Raw genomic sequence first — 21,371 nt, forward strand, 5'->3', positions numbered from 1 at the left:
GACTAACTTGGTAGATATGAAAATGTTTAGTGTGAATTCCCTTCAAAGGTTTTCTTTTCAGCTGTCAGAAGTGTGGTGAATAGAAAGCATCCAGCTGTCAGCTCCTTCAAAGTCAGCCTCAGCGGTATAGAGAGCTATTTGCTTTAGAGCATGGCTTTCCAAGGGAATCTCATATCTGATAGAAGCAGACATATAAAATCTGTCAAATTTCAAGCTGATATGGGTTAACTCTTGGGAAACTATTGCTACAGCACTCCCTGCCATGTTAGCAAAGGTCTTGGCAGGCAAGCATCATAATGTGGATTTCTAATAAACTATAATCCAAATTGGAACTGGGAATGGTTCAAGCAAGCAGGTAAGAATGTGGATTGTTTTTGAAGTTGGGTTTTGAAGTTGAATCATTCTCCACCTGTCTGGTAATAAGGATCCCCACACTGAAGAGAGGTGGAGTACAAATGGGCCTAGTGTAAGATGGTGGTTCAGTCATTAACCCTATCACTGGTAGTGAATTAAGAAGGTGTATTAATGAAAGGAAATGTGCTGATTAATCCTATGCATTAGGTGTTTGAGATGAATGGAAGAAATGCTATATGGATAACATGCTTGCTTGACTATAGTTAAATGTCATTGATGTTCCACAGAGAAGTTATGAGGAGCTGAGGAGAGTACTAGACAATTTAAAGTCAGGTGTGAAAGCTTCTTCCTCAGTGACAGGTAGATAAATCCAGGGACAAAGCTGTAGACTTAACAGACAGAGAGATCAACTTCAAAGACAATTAAATGCTCATCAAGGCTCTTCTCTCATGTTAAGGTAAGGGCTCCAGTAGGAAAATCCTAGAATGCTGGCACATTAGATGGAGAGGCCTGGGTGTATGCCATGAATCTTTCTGACTTCTCAAAGCCCTACTGAGTCTATAAAAATGACACTCCCATTAAGAGCTAGAATGCTCTAATACTCACTTCTTGTGTTGGTTAATAATTCAGAGGCACTTTCCTGTAAGTCATCATGTGTGCCCCTCAGGATCTGCTCCCACGTCCCATCATGCCCACTGCTGCTATAACTGTGTTACATTGTAGCATAACTTAGCTGGTTTTATAGTCAAAAGGAGCCACGTAAAATAGACATCATACACCAGCAAGTCCAGGGGGAGCATAAATGGGGTTGGATTCTGAGGGTGCTTAATCAAGGGGAAAGAGTATAAAATAGGATAGGTAAGAGTTTATTGGCTTGTAAATACTCTCCTATGATGTAGAATTTAACATCCAGGCAATGATCCCAGGATATGGGGCAAACTTACTACTAGAATGTCAACTAAAGGCACGTAAAAAGCAATGGACTATGCTGAATGAAGTCAAAGGGCTAAAAACTGGAGAATTAGAAACAGGAAGGGAATAAAAATGCTCTTGGAAGTGGGCAGGGAGGAAGTAGATACAGCATATATAGTCAGCAGGTCTAGCCAATGGGTATGCTTCATGGAAAGGCCCAGAGGATGTATTATTTATAAGGGCTATGAGGAATAACCTGGTGAGACAGGCACCAGCAACACTAAAACTTGTAGTATTGCCTTTACTTTGTGAACTATGGCTGTTAGTTGGATAAATTAAAATGTGGCTTTCTGATAGCAGTGGGGTTAATAGGACCCACCTACACTTAAAAAAAAAAATAGACGATAGGTGGTAGAGTTAACCACTAAATTTAATAGGTTACAATTATCTTATTATCCAGCAAGTTATAGTTGAAGTCAAGAGATCTGACCCACAGAGGATTGTGAATTGGTAGATATTTATATAGTTATGGCACATAGCATCCCTATAGCAAGACAGATAGGTGGGCAACAAGGATATTACTCAGCTTGTACCAGCAGAAGAAATCAAGGATGGATGACCAGGAGGCTGAGGGTAGTTACCTCAATAAAAAGACATACCTTTATCAATTCTCTAACCTGAGTCTGTTTCCTGTTCTCAAATCATTTGACCAAAAACAAAATTAGATCCTCCCAAGAGAAAGGAAGCTGCAACAACACAGCGAGTCTATTCCACAATGACTCTCTCATTCCTTCGCCGAAGGGATCCATAGCCAGTTATTCGAGTTAAACAATAAACTTGGAAAAAGGCATTATTCAAATACTTGTAGGACTACTGGACACAGGTCTTAATTGACATTGATGCCTGGAGATCCAAAGCATAATAATCATAGTACCATAGATGAGAGCTGGGTCATATGGGGCCACTAAGGTGTTCAATACATGTATGGGTGGATAAATATTTGTAAAAGTACCTGGCCTACATTAAAAATAAGAATCAACAAAGGCTAGTTAAATCTGTTAGCTGAATGCCACCAAGAAGCATAGATGAGCAAGATATCAGAGCAATATTTGTTTTAGGAATATAGGATTGGCTTGACTTTTGCAATTATTTGCTTTCATAATTACTTTTTAACCTAGGCTAACATTAAAATTAGTTATTATTCCCAAGGGCATAATGAATGCCAGTAAACAATGTCAAGGACAATTTTCTCAGAGCAGAAAATAAAGTAATACTGCAGTTGATTATGCATATGCAGATACTAGAGAGTTAGCTACCAGACAATGGTGATCAATAATAAAAAGAAATGTTGAGTTATTTCGTTCTGTGCAGATGACAGCTGCCCATAAGCTGTTGCCAAATCAGCACTCATAGAACATGGATACAGCTCCAGTGTAATTTCTAAGCCCAGAGATTGGAAAAGTGACCACCTGCCCCTCTGCAATGCAGTGGAATTTTTCAGGACAGGTAAATTTGTCTAAATTTGTATACTGCCACAATATTTAGATTGATTTATAAATTTCTCAAATAGTCATATGTTAGAAATGAAGAATTTTAATATTCTTCTTATGTGACCCTGTCATGATATAATCCAGTACAGTTGGTCTAGAGATGCTCTGGAATTATAAACAAAAGTCCAGAATCAGGTAGCATCCAAAGCCTTCAGGCATTTTTAATTTTACTGCACAATCCTACTCTAACTGCTGTTGCCAGAAAGGGTCCCCATAGGGTGTGATTTAGCATAATACTGATAGCCACAATGCTCTACAGGCTGAACACAGAGGGAAAATCCAGGAAGTAGCCTGGTTCAAGTAGGTCTCAATAATTGAGCCAGATTTTGTGTAAAGTTGGACATTATAAATGGTTCTTTGGGACATTTTCCCTTTTACTTCTGAAATGTTTTTCTTTTGTTCCTGAAAGTCAGATCAGATGCTCATTTAAAGAGCTTTGCTATACATACGTGATCTTTTGAGGTTTCAGGGAAAGTGAATTCATTCTTTTAATATGCTTCTGTGGGCAGATTTTGGAGAGCAATGAAAATAATTTCATTCTCAAAGTATGCTGAAAATTTTATACAATAATGTATTTTGATCTGGGGAAGAAAAGTTCAATTAAAATTATAAAAATAATACAATTGGAGCACTGAAAAATAGTTTCTTGTCAATGAATATTTAAAGACCATAATATTTCTTGAAATATTTTTATTTATAAATTAACCCAAAGGGATATTTTAGTTATAATAATATTAGACTTGCTCAAAAATTAATTTAAATATCAAAGTATATTTTATTAAAGTACTTGTAAAATAATCATTATACCTATGAGTAAGCAATTAGACAATTTTAATCTCAAACTGAAAACCTCAAAATTTACCTCTGCTAGCTTGTATTCTAGCATTCTACTAGAAGGTATTCTAGCATTCTCTAAGCAGTACTGATCTTGCTTTGAGATATGGTAACTATCCTCTCCCCACAATTTCATTGAACAAAATCCTAAGACTGTTCTGATTCACTAAGAAATCAATTCCCTCTCTCTCTCTTCTACTTGAAACTGTAGTCAAATCACTGTGTTAAAATTCTAGATTGACACTTTGGGAGGCCGAGGTGGGTGGATCACTTGAGTTCAAGACCAACCCAGCCAACATGGTGAAACCCTGTCTCTACTAAAAATAAAGAAATTAGCCAGGTATGGTCATGCACACCTGTAATCCCAGCTACTCGGGAGGCTGAGGCAGGAGAATCACTGGAACCCAGGAGGCAGAGGTTGCAGTGAGCCAAGATTGTGCCACTGCACTCCAGCCTGGGTGACAGAGTGAGACTTCGTCTCACAAAAAAACAAAATTCCAGGTTCACTTTGTTAAACAAAGTTTATTGGGGGCCATTGTTTTGGACTAGCCTCCTACATGAGGCTCCAGTAGACCAGGAGGGAGTCATTTGTGCTAAACTAAACTTTCAAAAGAGGCAGTTTTTGGGGGGGGAAAAAAAAGCAAAAACATAAAAACAAACAAGAAATTCTAGTCAAACTGGGAAATTGGGGAAGCTTAATAAGGAAGACTTCTCTTTTTTTTTTTTTTTTTGCAGACAGAGTTTGGCTCTTGTTGCCCAGGCTGGCGTGCAGTGGCACCATCTCGGCTCACCGCAACCTCCACTTCCTGGGTTCAAGCGATGCTCCTACCTCAGCCTCCCAATTAGCTGGGATTGCAGGTGCATGCCACCACACCTGGCTAATTTTTTGTATTTTTAGTAAAGACAGAGTTTCACCATGTTAGTCAGGCTCGTCTCAAACTCCTGACCTCAGGTGATCCACCCACCTTGGCCTCCCAAAGTGCTGGGATTACAGGCGTGAGCCATCACGCCCAGCCTAAGACTTCTCTGTTTTAGCCCTATAAAATAGTTTTGAAATGACCAATCTTTTTTATTTTTGTTTGTTTTCTATGTTTCCTTTCTTTGGTTCTTTCCTGCCCATAAAGCCAACCTCTTTTGCTTAACTCATCAGAACATTCATTCTGCTTTATACAATGAAATTTTGCCCAATTCTAGAATTGCAATAAAATCCAACTTGACATTTAATCTAAATTTGTTGTAATTTTCTCTTTTAACAATTCCTAGGGAAACTTTGAGATTATGAGAGCTAGAGACTATTTTAGAGGTGATCTAATCTAATAATTTCCAATTGTTTTATTTCTCAAAGTTTGTCTTTTTTTTTTTTTTTTGAGAAAGGGTCCCGCTCTGTCACCCAGCATTGAGTGCAGTGGTGCAATATTGACTCACTGCAGCCTCGAGCCCCAGAGCACAAGCAATTCTCCCACCTCAGTCTCCCTAGTAGCTGAGACCGCTTGTGTGTGTCACCACGTGTGGATAATTTTTGTTTTTATTTTTTGTAGAGACAAAGTCTCACTATGTTCCCCAGGATGGTGTTGAACTCCTGAGCTCAACTGATCCTCCTGCCTTGGCCTCCCAAAGTGCTAGGATTACAGGTGTGAGTCACTGTGACTGGTCTCAAGGTTTGTCTTTAAGAAATAAAGAATACAATCTTTGCAAGCATTGAGGAACTACATGATCTTGTCTTCAAAACCTCCTATGACTCATCCTCAAATAGATTTTCTAGGAAGCCCTCAAATAGATTTTCTAGGAAGCCACCCAGACAGCTAGAATTCATGACATTTTATGTTAAAACATATAAAAACAAGTTCACAAATGTTGGATTCATTGGCTTTTCAGAATTCACTGAACTGCCAGGTATTATGCCTTTTTTTAAAAAAAAGAACCAGAACTTGTGAGTACTTTAGTAGACTTCATTTATTTTCAAATGGTTCCTTCAGTTGGACACCAATGTGAGTAAACCACCCCTTTTCTCCCCAGTGAACCACTGCTGCTAAGACTCTCACTGTTGAAGTTTTGCGCTTGTTTACTATTTAACCCACACGATGCAGTTCTCTTCCTCATTATAATGTGATTATTTCACAGTGGTGTCATGTTTCCATAGTGATGCAAGGTTGAGTCTGCACAGCAGTGTCATAAATAGAACATTCTACCGTCTTTAACATCAAGTTAAATGTAAGTATAAATGGAGATTGCCACAATTCTGAAAGTGAGTAAGGCACCTGATTCAGTCTTTAATGCAATCCTTATCACTCAATGTGTTCTTACGTATTAATGAATATGTGGCCAGTAGAGAGAAGCATAGGATAAATGTCATGGTACCTGCAATTTGTTTTTTTTAATTCAAATGTACTTTCATTAATGAAAAATTTTTATATTCACTTACCACATTTATAAAACGTTTCACATATATTGCCCATCTTCTTTAGAAAAGATTTCATTAAATATCTAAACTAAATTAGATCTTCCTATCATATGCTAATATCATATCCTATAATTTTCCTTCTTAGCAATTATCATATTTTATAATTACATAATGGTGTGATTGCTTGATGAATGCCTGTCTTCTATATTAGACTCTAAATTGCAGTATAGCAATTATTAGTTTTCGTGAGCATCGTGGCTATCCTTAGCACCTACAGTGCTTGGCACACAGAAAATAATAGGCCTTTGTAGAATAACTATATTTAAAAATAAATTATTTTCTTATATGATCTCCTGCTAATTGATAACAAAACTCTTACCCAAAAAGTCACAGCAAGCCTTCAGAGTTCTCAGCACAACCTTCCAGAGTCACTGCCAATTAAAATGGTCAGACATATTAAAACTTATTTGTCGTTCTTGACCTTTCTACTTATCTAGAACACCATTTCTTAAAATTCCTTCCTGATAATAGTCACCTTCAGGGCTTATTTAAAAAAACATATTCCCAGGATCCTCCCCTAGAGATTCTGATTCAGTGAGCTTGAGATTAGACCCAGAGATTTTTTAACAAGCATCCCAGGTAATTGGTATTATCAGTGGAACTGGAAAACACTGATATAGACATGCTTTACAAATTGTCTAAACATAAGATTTATCTGATAATTCAATTAAAAGAAAAAAATACCTAGCCATACCCCAGGACTTCTAAATTAGAATGTATAGAGAAATTGGGAATCTGGATGTTTAACAAACACCATGTGATTCTGTTGATTAAATGTGAGAGACTTAACTATCTATTACTTAACTGTATGTAACTTCTGTTTTGTGAGCTTAGATGTAGCTTTTTTTAAAAGAGTAGAACAAAGTTAAATCTTTGAAATAAGAAAAAATATGTTTTGCATGAATATGATAAGTTGAATACATGCGTTATCTCAATCTTTATCCTTAAGCCCAATTAAAATATTATAAAATTGATTTTAAAACTGACAAGGGTAAGAAGAACAAGGGAAAACATGCCAGCTGAATCCAGAAATCACAACTTAAAAAGTACACGAATAGCAAGAATGATTTGGGTTTCAGCATTCATACCCTTGCTAAGGGCTTGCAGGAGAAAACCACAAGAATCAAGCTAACTGGGTCCACAGATTCCTGGTGAGTCTCATTAATTGGAGGCTCAAGTACAGATCTTCCATGTACTGCATTTGGGATAGAAGTGTGGAACCGTAAACAAACAAACAACAAACCATCACCACCAATACCACCACCACCACCACCACCACCACCAACAACAACAACAAACCAGGAGGAAGAGTTGCAAATACATCTATGAAATAGCTGTACCTTCAAAACTTCTGGCTCACTGCCCCTTCCCATTCTAACAGAAGGCGGCAGACTTACCGCCAGGGGAGTTTGAGTAAATCAAGTACAGTGGAATGCAATAGAGAAAACAAAACGGGTAGACTAAACAGAAATTTACAGGCAAGAATGAAAGAAAAAAAGCAGAAATGATTAAGGTCAGTCATCTCATCAATGAGCCACTGCACTAGCTCTGAAATCCCAACTTTCAGATTTCTTGTACAACCAAAATCACTAAATGTCTTTGATGCTTAGTCTACTATTTTCTTTCTTTTTTGAACACCCAGAAACACTCTCCACCAGGCTTATAGTACCCTATGCCGGTAAGTAAATGGCTGTTATCTTTATAAATCAGATTGATAGAAGGGACAGAGATAATGTCAAGTGGATATTTTCTTTAAAATGAAAAATGAACAAATAAGAACACCTGTAACCTATACCCTTTGATTACCAGATAGTCAACACACTAGTGAAAGAATCTGTCAGCCACACACACGAGAAGAAATAGACTACCTGAACGGGCCTATGTTTATTAAAGAAATTGAATCAACAATTAATAACCTTCCAAGATACCACCCCATATATATTCACGGGTGAATTCTACCAAACACTGAAGGAAGAAACAATACCAATTCTCTGCAAACTTTTTGAGAAGATAGAAGCATAAGGAATACTTCCTACTTTCATTCTATGAGGACAGCATCTCCCTAAAACCAAAATTAGACAATGACATTATAAGACAAGGAAACTAACTACAGATCAATATCGCTCATAATCATAGATGGAAAAATCCTCAACAAAATTTTAGTAAATTGAATTTTTAAAAGTACAAAAAGGATAATATACATGATCAAGAGGAATTTACCGCAAGTGTGCAAGGCTGATTCAACAGTCAAAAATCAATTAATGTTATCCATTACAATAAGATAAAGAATTAAAATCACATGATCATATTAATATATGCTGAAAAAGCATTTGATGAAATTCAAAACTCATGATAAAAAAAAAACCTCAGTAAACTTAGAGGGAAAGTTCCTCAAATTGGTAAGAATAGCTGCAAAAAATCTATAGCTAACATACTTAATAGTGCAAAGCTAGATTTTCCACAAGATGAGGAACAAGGCAGGATATCTCCTGTCATGACTACTTTTCAAAATCATACTGGAAGTTGTAGCTAATGCAATAAGACAAAAAATAAAATAAAATGTTTGTGGAGGGAGGGAGCAGGGCACAGTAGCTCATGCCTGTAATCCTAGCACTTTGGGAGGCCAAGGGAGGCAGATTGCTTGAGCCCAGGAGTTTGAGACTAGCCTGGGCAACATGATGAAATCCCATCTCTATGAAATAATGCAAAAAACTATCCAGGCATGGTGGTGTACGCCTCCAGTTCCAGCTACTTGGGAAGCTGAGGCAGGAGGATCAATTGAGCCTGGGAGGCAGGAGGATCAATTGAGCCTGGGAGATCAAGGCTGCAGTGAGCTGCAATCGCATCACTATACTCTCACCTGAGTGAATGAGCAAGACCCTGTCTCAAAAAAAGAAAAAAAAAGCTATACTGATTGGTAAGGAAGAAATAAAACTGTTTTTGTTCACAGATGGTATGATTGTTTATGTAGAACATCTTGAGATTCTTGAAAGTCAATTCTTGAAAGCCTCAACAAGAATAAAGAAACACCTTGTAAAACTAATAAGAAATGATAGCGAGGTTGTAGAATATAAGGTGCAAAATCAATACACAAAAGCCAATTAACATTCCTTTATGCCAGCAACGAACAAGTAGAATTTGAAATTAAGAACACAATGCCATTTCCATTGGCACCCACAAAAGGAAATACTTATGCATAAATCCAACAAAGTATGTGTAATATCTATATCAGAAAAACTGTGTTGAGGTATAGAAAACAGTATAACAAAACAAATGGAGAGATATTCCATATTCATGAATAGCACCCACAAAAGAAAATACTTATGCTTAAATCTGACAAAATATGTACGATATCTATATCAGAAAACCTGTGTTGAGGTATAGAAAACAGTATAACAAAACAAATGGAGAGATACTCCATATTCATGAATAGCAAAATAATATTATCAAGATGTCAGTTCTTGAGTTGATTTATTGATTGAATGCACTCCCAATTAAAATCTTAGATAGTTGTTTTGTTGATATCAACAAACTTATTCTAACATTTATATAAAAAAGCAAAAGACCCACAATAGCCAGCACGGTATTGAAGGAGAAGAACGAAGTTGGAAGCCTGATACTACCCAACTTCAGGACTTACTATAAAGCTATATTAATCAAGACTGTGTGGTACTGATGAAGGGACAGACAAATAGATCAATGGAACATAACAGACAGCCCATAAATAGACCCACATAAGCATAGTCAACTGATCTTTGACAAAAGAGCAAAGTCAATACAAAGGAGAAACCACAGTCTTTTCAACAAATGGCACTAGAACAACTGGACATTCACATGCAAAAATGCAAAAACGCAAAAAAAAATCACATGCAAAAAATAAATCTGGACATAGACCTTACTCTTCACAAAAACTAACTTAAAATGGACACAAACCTAAAGGTAAAACACAAAGCTATAAAACCACTAGAAGATAACAGAGAGGAAATCTAGATTACCTTGGGTTTGGCTATAATTTCTTTAGATATAACACCAAAGACATGACAAATAAAAGAATGTCTTGATAAACTAGACTACAACTAAAATTTTCTAGTCCATGAAAGACACTGTCAAGAGAATAAAAAGACAAGACTGGGACAGAATAGTTGCAAAAGACGCATCTGATAATACTTTTATCCCAAATACACAAATAACTCTTAAAACTCTACAATAAAAAATATAATTAAAAAATAGACCAAAGATATTAACAGAAACGTCACCAAAGAAGATATACAAATGGCAAATAAGCATATGAAAAGATACTCCAGGAGTCCTGGTATGTGGCTTATACCTACAATCACAGCATTTTGGGAAGCTGGGGCAGGTGGACTACTGAAGGCTACGAGTTCAAGACTGGACTGGGCACAAAGAAAGACCCTGTCTCTAGAAAAAAAAAATAGCCAGACATCAGATGGCATGTGCTTGTAGTCCCAGCTACTTGAGAGGTTGAGGTAGGAGGATGGCTTGAAACCAGGAGTTAGATGTTTCAGTGAGCTATCACTGCACTCCAGCCTTGGTGACAGGGTAAGACCCTGTATCCAAAAAAAAAAAAAAAAAAAAAAAAAAAAGGGAAAAGAAAAGAAGAGAGAAAGAAAAGAGAAAGAAAAGAAAAGATACTCCACACCCACATCATATGCCATCAGGGAAATGCAAATTAAAATGTTAGGGAGATACCATTACTTACCTGTTAAAGTGGCCAAAATTTGGAACACTGAGAATACCAAATACAGATCGTTTCTTACTTACAATGGTTTGACTTAAGATTTTTTTTTACTTTATTATGGTGTGAAAGTGATATACATTCAGTACACTCCTCAATTTCTGATGGGGTCATGTCTGGACAAATCCATGATGAGTTGAATATACTCTCAGTCAAAAACACACATTTGACTTATATTTTCAACTTATCACAGGTTTATCCAGACAAAACCCTATCATAAGTCAAGGAGCATCTCTACAGATGAGGATGCAGAGAAACAGGAACTCTTCATTCATTGCTGGTGGGAATGCCTCTTTGGGAGACAGTTTGGCAGTCTCTTACAAATCTAGACATATCGTTACCATATGAACCAGTACTTGTGCTCCTTGATATTTACCTGAAGAAAATGAAAACATACATCCATTGAAAAACCTGCACATGGATTTGTATGGCAGCTTTATCCATAATTTCCTGAAACTGGAATAAATCAAGACGTTAAGTAGGTGAATAAACTGTGTTACATCTAGACAATGGAATATTATTCAGTGCGAAAAAGGAATGAGCTATCAATCCATAAAAAGACATGGAGAAAACTTGAATATTACTAAGTGAAAAAAGCTAGGCTTAAAAGGTTACATATTCTGTGATTCCAACTATATAACATGCTAGAAAATGCCAAACTTTGGAGACAGTAAAATGATTAGTGTTTTCCAGGGATTAGGAAGAAGGAAGGGATGAATAATCAAAGCACAGAGGATTTTTTTAGGGTGGTGAAAATTCTCTGTACAATGCTATAATGATGGATGCACATTATTATACATTTGTCAAAACACATGGAATGTACAACTAATATCGAGAATCTACAAAGAACTCAAACAAATAGGTAAGAAGAAAACAAACAATCCCATCAAAATGCATATGGAAAAGTACTCAACATCAGTAACAGGAAATGCAAATTCAAAACCACAATGCGATACCACCTCACCCCTTCAAGAATGGCCATAATCAAAACATCAAAAATAATCAATGTTGTCATGGATGCGGTGAGAAAGGATCACTTTTACACTGTTGGTGGAAATGTAAACTAGTACAACCACTATAGAAAAGAGTGTGGAGATTCCTTAAAGAACTAAAAGTAGATCTACCATTGACCCAGCAATCCCATGACTAGGTATCTACCCAGAAAAAAAGAGGTCATTTTACAAAAAAAGATACTTACACATGCACGTTTATAGCAGCACGATTTGCAATTGCAAAAATAGGGAGCCAGTCCAAATGTCCATCAATCAAAGAGTAGATAAAGAAAATGTTGTATATGTGTGTGTGTGTGTGTGTGTGTGTGTATATATATATATATATATATATATATATATATATATATGTACTGTGGAATACTACTGAACCATAAAAAGGAACAAAATAATGGCACTCACAGCAACCTGGTTGGAATTGTAGGCTATTATTCTAAATGAAGTAACTCAGGAATGGAAAACCAAACATCACATGTTCTCACTCCTATGTGAGAGCTAAGCTATGAGGAAGCAAAGGCATAAGAATGACACATTGGACTTTGGGGACTCAGGTTAAAGGGTGGGGCGTGGCCAGGAATAAAAGACTATACATTGGGTACGGTGTACACCATTTGGGTGATGGGTGCACCAGAATCTCAGAAATCATGACTAAGGTACTTATTCATGTAACCAAACACTACCTGTTCCCCAAAAACCTATTGAAATAAAAAAATAAAAAATCTAATAAAAACACAAGGTAGAACATGACATGCAGATTAGTAATGACATAAGAGATATGGCTTTCATGTTGTGTGGAAATTAGACACAGCTTTGTGAGAGAAAAAAATAGAGTGATCTGCTTTTCTTTCTTAGCACCTTAAAACTTATGTCTCCAAAGGCTCAAAGAAGCAACTTTCTCTTCCTTATAAGAAAGTAAAGGGATGTTATTCTAGATGAGTTCTCTGAGAATTGTTCTCCTTTCCTTAGACAAAAAAGAACTTTCAAATATGGCTAGAACACACAAAGTGTTGCTGCATTAGTTCAGTACCTCTCAGGTTGGCATATGCATATCTAAAAACTAAGACTCCTGGGTGGAAATAAATGGCCTGTGTTCTTCTCACGGTAGAGCACATACCTACAACCGTGTAAAATATTTTACATGACACAGGAATCCTCGTAAGGATGTGAAAACTAAAATAAACAGTTTAACTTGGGTATGAAATTGATTCGAACAATACAGGTTTGAATTGTACAGGTCCACTTAGACATAGAAATTTTTTCAACAAATATATTAGAAAACTTTTTAGAGATTTGCAAGAATTTGAAAGACTCCCCGATGAACTGCATAGCCTAGAAATATCAAAAAAAAAAGAGAAAAGCTATGTCAAAAATGAAAAAAACATACGTAGATACTAGTCCATTTCATCAATTCCCACAAGATGTACACAAATCTACTGCAAAAAATAAAATTTATCAAAACTTACGCTCACACTTACCGACCATATGTAGCACAGCTGTATGCAGTTGAGAGAAATGTAAGCAAACATAAAAATGCGATATTAAATCTTAACTGCATAAATTGTGTGTAGTACAATATGTACTACTGTAATATCTTTACAGTCATCTCCTCGTGTTATTAATAATGTTGAGCTCTAGTGTTGCAAGTATCTGCTTAAAATGCTGGGTGAGGTGAATCATCTTTCAATGAGCAGTTGATCTCTCCAGTAAATTGTGTATTGGAGTAAAAAGCGATGTTTTGCAGTTCTCATGTATTTTTCATCTTGTTTAGTGCAATGCCTTAAACCTTTAATAACAGGGACCCGCACAAAGTGCCACTAGTCCCGCTAGATCTGCTGGAGGTGCCCCTAAGAAGTGGAGAAAAGTCATGGAATTTTAATCAAAAGTTGAATTGCTTGACATGTACTGTAGATAGAGATCTGCAGCTGCCTTTGCTCATCATTTCAGACAGACGATTCATCTTGTAAACACATGAGGTAAACTTACGGCATAAGCAAAACATACAGTACTGTAAATGTATTTTTTCTTTCTTGTGATTTTCTTAACAATATTTCGGTTTTTCTAGTTTACTTGATTGTTAGAATACAGTATATTATACATTAACATACAAATTACATGTTAATCAACTCTATATTATCGGCAAGGCTTCTTCTGGTCAACAGTAGGCTATTAGTAATTAAGTTAGGGGGGAGTCAAAGGTTATATGCTGTTTTTCTATTGTGTAGTGAGTTAGTGCTTCTAGCAACCCCATGTTGTTCACGGGTCAACTGTATTTTATAGTAGGTTTGATGAAAAGTGGATATACTGGACAAAGGGGATGTGATCTAATAATAATAAACTGGGGGAAGCTTAGTAAGACTTGTTAATTCAGGTACTTCTCTGTGACCCTTCATCTTCAGAGAGAAGGAGGTTTCTTTCCTTGAGGTACAGGGAGGGCAACTTTCACATGAGAATCTTATGACCTGCTTAAGAGAAGAAGGGCGAGGGTTGGGGGTAAGTTCAGAGTAACAAGTCTGCGTCTACTCTTTTCTTCAATATGCCAAGGTGCAATATTTGAGATAGTGTTTCCTGAATCTCATTATATGTTGTTTTGCATATCATTAGTTCATTCCTTTTTCTTTCTGAGCAGTAATTCATTATGCTGAAATTTCTTTACACATTCATCTATTGATGGAAATTTGGGTTGTTTCCAAGTATTGTGGATTACATATAATGTCGCTATGAACAACCTTGTCTGTGGACACGTTTTCACTTATCTTGTATAAATACCTGTGAATGAAATAGATTGCTTCACATCTTTCACAACACTTGGTGGGGTCAGTTTTTTAAAATTGTACACATTCTACTAGATGTTTAGAGATATCTCATTCTAAATTTAGATTCCTTTTCCCTAATGGTTAATAATTTCAGCATATTTGTATGTGCTTATTTGGCATCCATATTGTTTTTAAAGAGTCATTTCAAAATTTTGCCCTTAATACAATTTTGTTTGTTTCTTATTTTGAAAGTCTTTATATAGTCAACATACAAATCATTTACTAACTATGTGAATTGCAAATATTTCCTTCTGGTCTGTGGCTTTCCTTTTCATTCTCTTAGCAGTATCTTTTGATCAACAAACATGCTTAATTTTGATGACACATAATTTATTAATCTTTTTCTCATATATATTTGTGGCTTTAGTGGTTTTATATAGGAAATCTTTGCCTAACTCAAGATAACTGTTATCATCTAGGAATTTTAATAGTTTTAAGTTTTTTGTACATGATGCAAGGTATAGATTAAAGTTCTTTTATTTTTTCGCATGAGAATATACAATTGATCCAACACCATTTTCGTAAAAGACTATTCTATCTTCACTGAATCGTCTTTGTGCTTTTGTTGAAAATCAATTTCTGGATTCTTCAATGTGTTCCATTTATCCATTTGTCTATCTTGATGCCAATATCATACTTTCTTGATTAATGCAGCTTTTATAGTATGTATTGAAGTCAGCTTGTGTAAGTCATTCAACTATGTTCTTTTTCAAAGTTATTTGAGCTATTCTAAGTTCTTTGAATTTCCATATGAATATTAGAATTAGATTGTCAGCCTCTATGAAACAAACTACTGGGATTTGACTGAAATTGGATTGAATATGGATCAATTTGTGAATTGCTATTTTAACAATATTGAGTCTTCTCATCTTTAAATACAGACTTTCTCTCTATTTATATTTCATTTAATTTCTCTCATTAATGCTTTATATTGTTTACATTTTTCATTACATTTATCAGTGTTTTTATGTATATTATTACAAATACTATTTTTATTTCACATTGTTTATTGTTAGTATATAGAAATACAATTTATTTATTGTATATAAAGTTTGCGCCTTGCAAACTTGCAAAGCTCACTTATTATTTCTAATAGTTTTTTTGTAGATGTCAGTTGATTTTCTACATAGATGATCATGTCTGGAAATAAAATGTTTGATTGTTTCCCAGCTGGGTGCAGTGACTCAAGCCTGTAATCCCAGCAATTTGGGAGCCCAAGGTGGGCAGATCATTGGAGGTCGAGAGTTCAAGACCAGCCTGTTCAAAATGGTGAAACCCCGTCTTTACTAAAAATACAAAAATTTGCAGCGCATGATAGTACATGCCTGTAATCCCAGCTACTCAGGAGGCTGAGGCAGGAGAATTGCTTGAACTCGGGGGCGGGGGTTGCAGTGAACCCAGATTGCACCACTGCACTCCAGCCTGGGTAACAGAGTTAGACTCTGTCTCAAAAAAAAAAAAAAATCAAAACCACAATGAGATACCACCTCACACCAGTTAGAAAGGCAATCATTAAAAAGTCAGGAAACAACAGATGCTGGAGAGGATGTGGATAAATAGGAACACTTTTACACTGTTGGTGGGAGTGTAAATTAGTTCAACCATTGTGGAAGACAGTGTGGCAATTCCTCAAGGATCTAGAAACAGAAATATCATTTGACCCAGCAATCCTATTACTGGGTATGTACCCAAAGGATTGTAAATCATTCTATTATAAAGACACATGCACACATATGTTTATTGCAGGACTATTCACAATAGCAAAGACTCGCAACCAACCCAAATGCCCATCAATAATAGACTGTATCAAAAAAATGTGAGACATACACCATGGAATACTATGCAGCCATAAAAAAGGGTGAGTTCATGTCCTCTGCAGGGACATGGATGAAGCTGGAAGCCATCATTCTCAGCAAACTATCACAGGAACAGAAAACCAAACACTGCATGTTCTCACTCATAAGTGAGAGTTGAACAATGAGAACACATGGACACAGGGAAGGGAACATCACACACCAGGGTCGATCAGTGGGTAGGGGGCTAGGGGAGGGATAGCATTAGGAGAAATACCTAATGTAGATGATGGTTGATGAGTGCTGCAAACCACCATAGCACGGTATGCCTGCGTAACAAACCTTCACGTTCTGCACATCTATCCCAGAACTTAAATTATAATAATAATAAATTACTTGTTTTCCAATTTGAATGTATTTTATTTATTTTTCTTGCCTTAGTGCACTAACTAGATCCTCCTGTACAATGTTGAAAAAAGCAAATGAAGTTTTATTGTTCCTTACCTTAGGAGAAAAGCATTTAACCCATAACAAAAATATGATATTGTATGTAGGTTTTTATAAGTTCCTGTCTTTTTCTCATGTGCTGAGAGTTTTTATCAGAAATAGATGTTAAATCCGATTGTCTTAGTTTTTTTCTGCATCTATTTAGATTACTGTATATTTTTTCTTTTTAATCTGTTAACATGATAAATTATATTGATAAATTTCAAATGTTAAACCACTTTTGCATTTTCTAGGATAATACATATTTGGTAATGATGCGTTATGCTTTTTCCATATTGTTGGATTCTGGTTTTTTTTTACATTTAGTTAAGAATTATTATATCTTATGTTCATGCAAAATATCGGTCTCTGATTTTATTTTATTTTATTTATTTTTGAGACTAATTTCACTCTTGTTGCCCAGGCTGGAGTGCAATAGTGCGATCTCAGCTCACTTCAATCTCCGCCTCCTGGGTTGAAGTGATTCTTCTGCTTCAGCCTCCGGAGTAGCGGGGATTAAAAGCGCGTGCCACCATACCTGGCTAATTTTTGTATTTTTAGTAGAGATGGGATTTCACCATGCTGGCCAAGATATTCTTGATCTCCTGACCTTGTGATCCACCTGCCTCGGCCTCCCAAAGTGCTGGGATTATAGGCGTGAGCCACCGTGTCCAGCCGGTTTTCTTTTCTTAAAATGCTTTTTTTGTTTGTTTGTTTTAGTGTCAGAGTAATGCTAGCATCATTAACTGATTAGGAAAGTATTCCATACTTTTCAATTTTTGGAAGCGTTTGTATAGAATTAGCATAACTTTTTCTATCAATTATTGAGAGTGGGATATTGAAACCTTAAACTATTTTTTGAATATGTGTCTCCTTGCAGCTTTATCTATTTTCGTTTCATGTATTTTGAAGCTCTGTTACTACTTGCATAAATACTTCAAAATGCTATATCCTCTTGATGAACTGACCCTTCTGGATGGTGAAGAAAAATTAAATATTCTTGGCCTAACCTGAGCTCCAAGAATTGTTCCCCTTAGTCCTTCCAGAGGTTCATTCTTCAGTTTCTAGTAGATTTCACCCACACGTGTGCAGATCAGTTCTCTCCTGAAACACTTGAGAAAGACCCGATAGATATTGCCAGAGTTTTCTCCCCATGCAGCTCTCCCCTCGCTCATGCTCTGTGAACCCTAGCTGCTTTTGTCTGGGAACTCTCAGCTATCTCCCCAACTCTACAAGAATGCCAGACGCTGCCTGTGTTTCTTATGGCTCACCTAGGTCTAGGAGATTTAACTGATTACTTAATCTTTTATCTAAAACAAACCATACTAATTTGTACAAATACCTTTAATTCTGTGTGAAATTATTTTTATATTCTTTATTTAAGAAAATGTGATGTTGTATCTCTGTCTTAAATCATCAAAAATATAATGACAGAAAAATTAAAAGAAAGAATAACAGAGAAAACATATGGATAACACTTGAATTAATTCACCATTCCAGTGTCAGGAAGATAGTTTCTGCAAGCATTTAAAAAATCTATTTATTCTGACGAGTTGATGTCTTGTGACGGTTTTACAAGAAGAATCAAATATAAATATCATGTTGTAAAAGATTAATATGCATGCATCTGCTTTAAATAGAACAAGGCTAAAGAACATTTTGTTCTTGTTACTGCTTCTCAATAAATTTGGTAGTTCAGTTTAACTCAGGTAAGCTTTCTAAATGTCTAGCATGTTGTCCAAGCTCATAACAAAGATGTTCAAATGCCTTGGCACCCTCCTATTATTATTCCTTCCTGCTCTCCTCATAACCTTTTATTTTCTCATTTTTCATTTAACCATTCCTGGACCTCACTCTCATCTTGCAATATCTAGTAAGCCTTTACTAAGGACTGAACATGTGAGGGCCAGATTTGTGAACTGGACTTTTCTCTCTGTAGATTTTTCAATTAGGTTTTCACAATGCCCTAGTTTCACTGAGTCAGTAAAACTCCCAGATGTTTCCATTCTTTATGTATCTCTGCTTGTATCCCTCATCTCTGTCATAATTTTAGAGACCCTCTTGACATTTAAAAATTTTGGAAACAACAGTTTCTTATTTCTGCCTAAGAAGACTTCAAAATAAGATATTTCTGTAAAGATTTGGTTGGACACATGTAGACATTTATTACAAATTAAATCAGTGGTCTTCTTCAGATTGAGTTCCAAGCTGTAAACTTCAAAGGATAAGTTCTGCTTTACTAACTGTAATGCCAAACCAATTATTTTATAAAAACAATTAAATTGTCATGAACATAAGATTTCATATCCTGAAAGAATAGAAATAACTTCTATTTTCACAATCAGTTTTCTATGTATAGTCCTCATCCACAATGCCTGTGAACCACCATCCTGCGAAATAAACTTTTCTTGAGATCTTAAAGCAAATGAAGACAAGTAACCAGCATGGCACAAATGCTTCTCTGCTACTACGTGGATTCCTTTGTAGACACTGATTATATATTAAGATATTAATTTTATCCGTTCACGCTCATCAAAAAAGAAATATATGGTCCACATACTTAAATTCAACTTCTTTCTTAGAGGCAATGAACTAAGTATAATCACAAGCAATAGACAAACATCATAACTTTAATTTTTGGCTGTAAAAATGGAACAAAAACAGTAATTGTATTCATCATCGCTTGATGAAGTCTTTAAAATGTTACTTTTATTCTAGGAAGAATGTAGGCAACCTCTAAAGGGTTGATGTGGCAAGAAAGACACTGATATTTTTTCTGGGAAAAAAATACCTTGGCTCTGAACAAAAAAGAATCTTGCTGAAAGTATAGTTAGGAGCCTAGTTCTCCTATTGTTAGAGCTCTTTTAGGACATTTTATGATATTTTCTACAGGCACAGGACTGTGGCTGTTTAGCTTGGTTTCTATTATGCCTTTCTTGGCATCATGTAGGATAACTAGCACATCTTATAGGACACCAGTGAAAGACAAAATAGACAACACAAAAATCGTATGGCATTCCTCAAACTGTTTTATGTGAAAAAGAAAGGCTGTCTTATACTATTCAAATCCCTAGACGAATATGTCAAAATAAGAGTACGAGAGGAAGGGGTTATTTCAAGGATATCCCACATATAGACAACATGGTGCATTGTGACATCGTTATATAAATATTAATAGTGCCAGAATACTAATCCCTTCATCGGGGAGGAAATATTCTAAATTCACTTACCTCTTGCAGCGCTTTCCTACATAGTACTGTAGACACAGCCCATTGGCATCCTAGAGATGGCATTCTGAAGAGAAAGCAGGATCTCAACTCCTCTCAAGGTGTTCCTCCCTCCCTTGAAGGTCAGGGTGTCTTGTGCTGGCACATCCTTTGGTGGGTCAGTAGATGGCAGTGTGTCTGAATCTAGTATGTATGGTAGGGGAAAGCTTTTTAGCATTTCCCAAGAAAATGAAGGTTTTGAAAGCTGTGAGGCAGCATGGGGCCTAGTGCATGGGCCAGAAGACTTGATCTTTATTTCTGGCTCAACTCCTGAATACATTTACTTGAATAAATGGACACCAGCCACTTAACTTTTGTGTTCTTTGCTTTCTTGAACTTGAAATTAGACAAAATACTCTGCCTCTTCCCATCTCCCTCACAAGGACCCTGTGAGTTTAATCAGACTTCAGATTCGTTTCCGTTCTTTGAAAAAAAGACTCCTTATGAATTTGCTATGCTATTTATAATGTCAGTGGCAAAATTGATCTGGGTTGTTCTTCTGGGACTTGAAGTAAATAAACACAGAGGCATTTGGCAAGAAGGATCTTCTGTATTTCTGTGCCATAAAATGTTGGTGTATTTTGGTTTTAAGTAGCAGCACTGGATCTCAGGATGCAAAATTATTCTTGTTACTTGGAATTAAAATAACTCCCTCCATTCCATGGAACTTGACAATTATGGAAGGAAGCCAATAGGCCTCTGGCACCTTCCCAATTTAAATTTAAACTGTTCACTGCAAGTACAGATTCAATCAGATACAATCATTTTCACTTTTCCCTGCTATTAAACATAAGAATTTTCACTTCAGCATTTTACTACAAAGCTGGCACTCTGATAAATGTTAAATGAAATTGTAAGTAGGAAATACCATTGAAGGGTTGAAAGATGATTCTTTTTCCCAACAAGATCCAGCTGTGCATGAATTCACTGGAAGTTAGAATAGTTAGAATCCTCAACCAAAACATACCTTCAGCTGCATGGCACCAAAATGGGTCATGACAAGATCATGTTGGGGCAAAACAAACTTTAACATCTCACCTGTCAACCTGGCTCTGGCCACGATCAAAGCTAAGCTTCTTTGAAGAAGCCTTGCTACTTTGAGGCTGGTAACAAGGATCAAAAAGGGATACAATAAA

General features: G+C 36.1%; 2 long non-coding RNA genes across 2 annotated transcripts in view; one reads left to right on the top strand and one right to left on the bottom strand.

Annotated features, from left to right (window-relative positions):
• LOC134756476 (uncharacterized) overlaps positions 1 to 20,311 on the bottom strand; it is a 40,911-nt gene extending 20,600 nt beyond the window's left edge. Inside the window, exons 1-3 of the long non-coding RNA XR_010129189.1 lie at positions 20,200 to 20,311; positions 11,244 to 11,323; positions 6,431 to 6,482 (exon numbers count right to left, since the gene is read on the bottom strand). This is a non-coding gene — a long non-coding RNA (uncharacterized lncRNA). The remainder of the gene's footprint in view (positions 1 to 6,430; positions 6,483 to 11,243; positions 11,324 to 20,199) is intronic.
• LOC129525581 (uncharacterized) overlaps positions 1 to 21,371 on the top strand; it is a 529,016-nt gene that overhangs the window by 179,845 nt on the left and 327,800 nt on the right. The gene's annotated exons all lie outside the window — the stretch shown is intronic.

The sequence above is a fragment of the Gorilla gorilla genome, chromosome 9 (assembly GCF_029281585.2).
Source record: "Gorilla gorilla gorilla isolate KB3781 chromosome 9, NHGRI_mGorGor1-v2.1_pri, whole genome shotgun sequence".
NCBI lineage: Eukaryota > Metazoa > Chordata > Mammalia > Primates > Hominidae > Gorilla > Gorilla gorilla.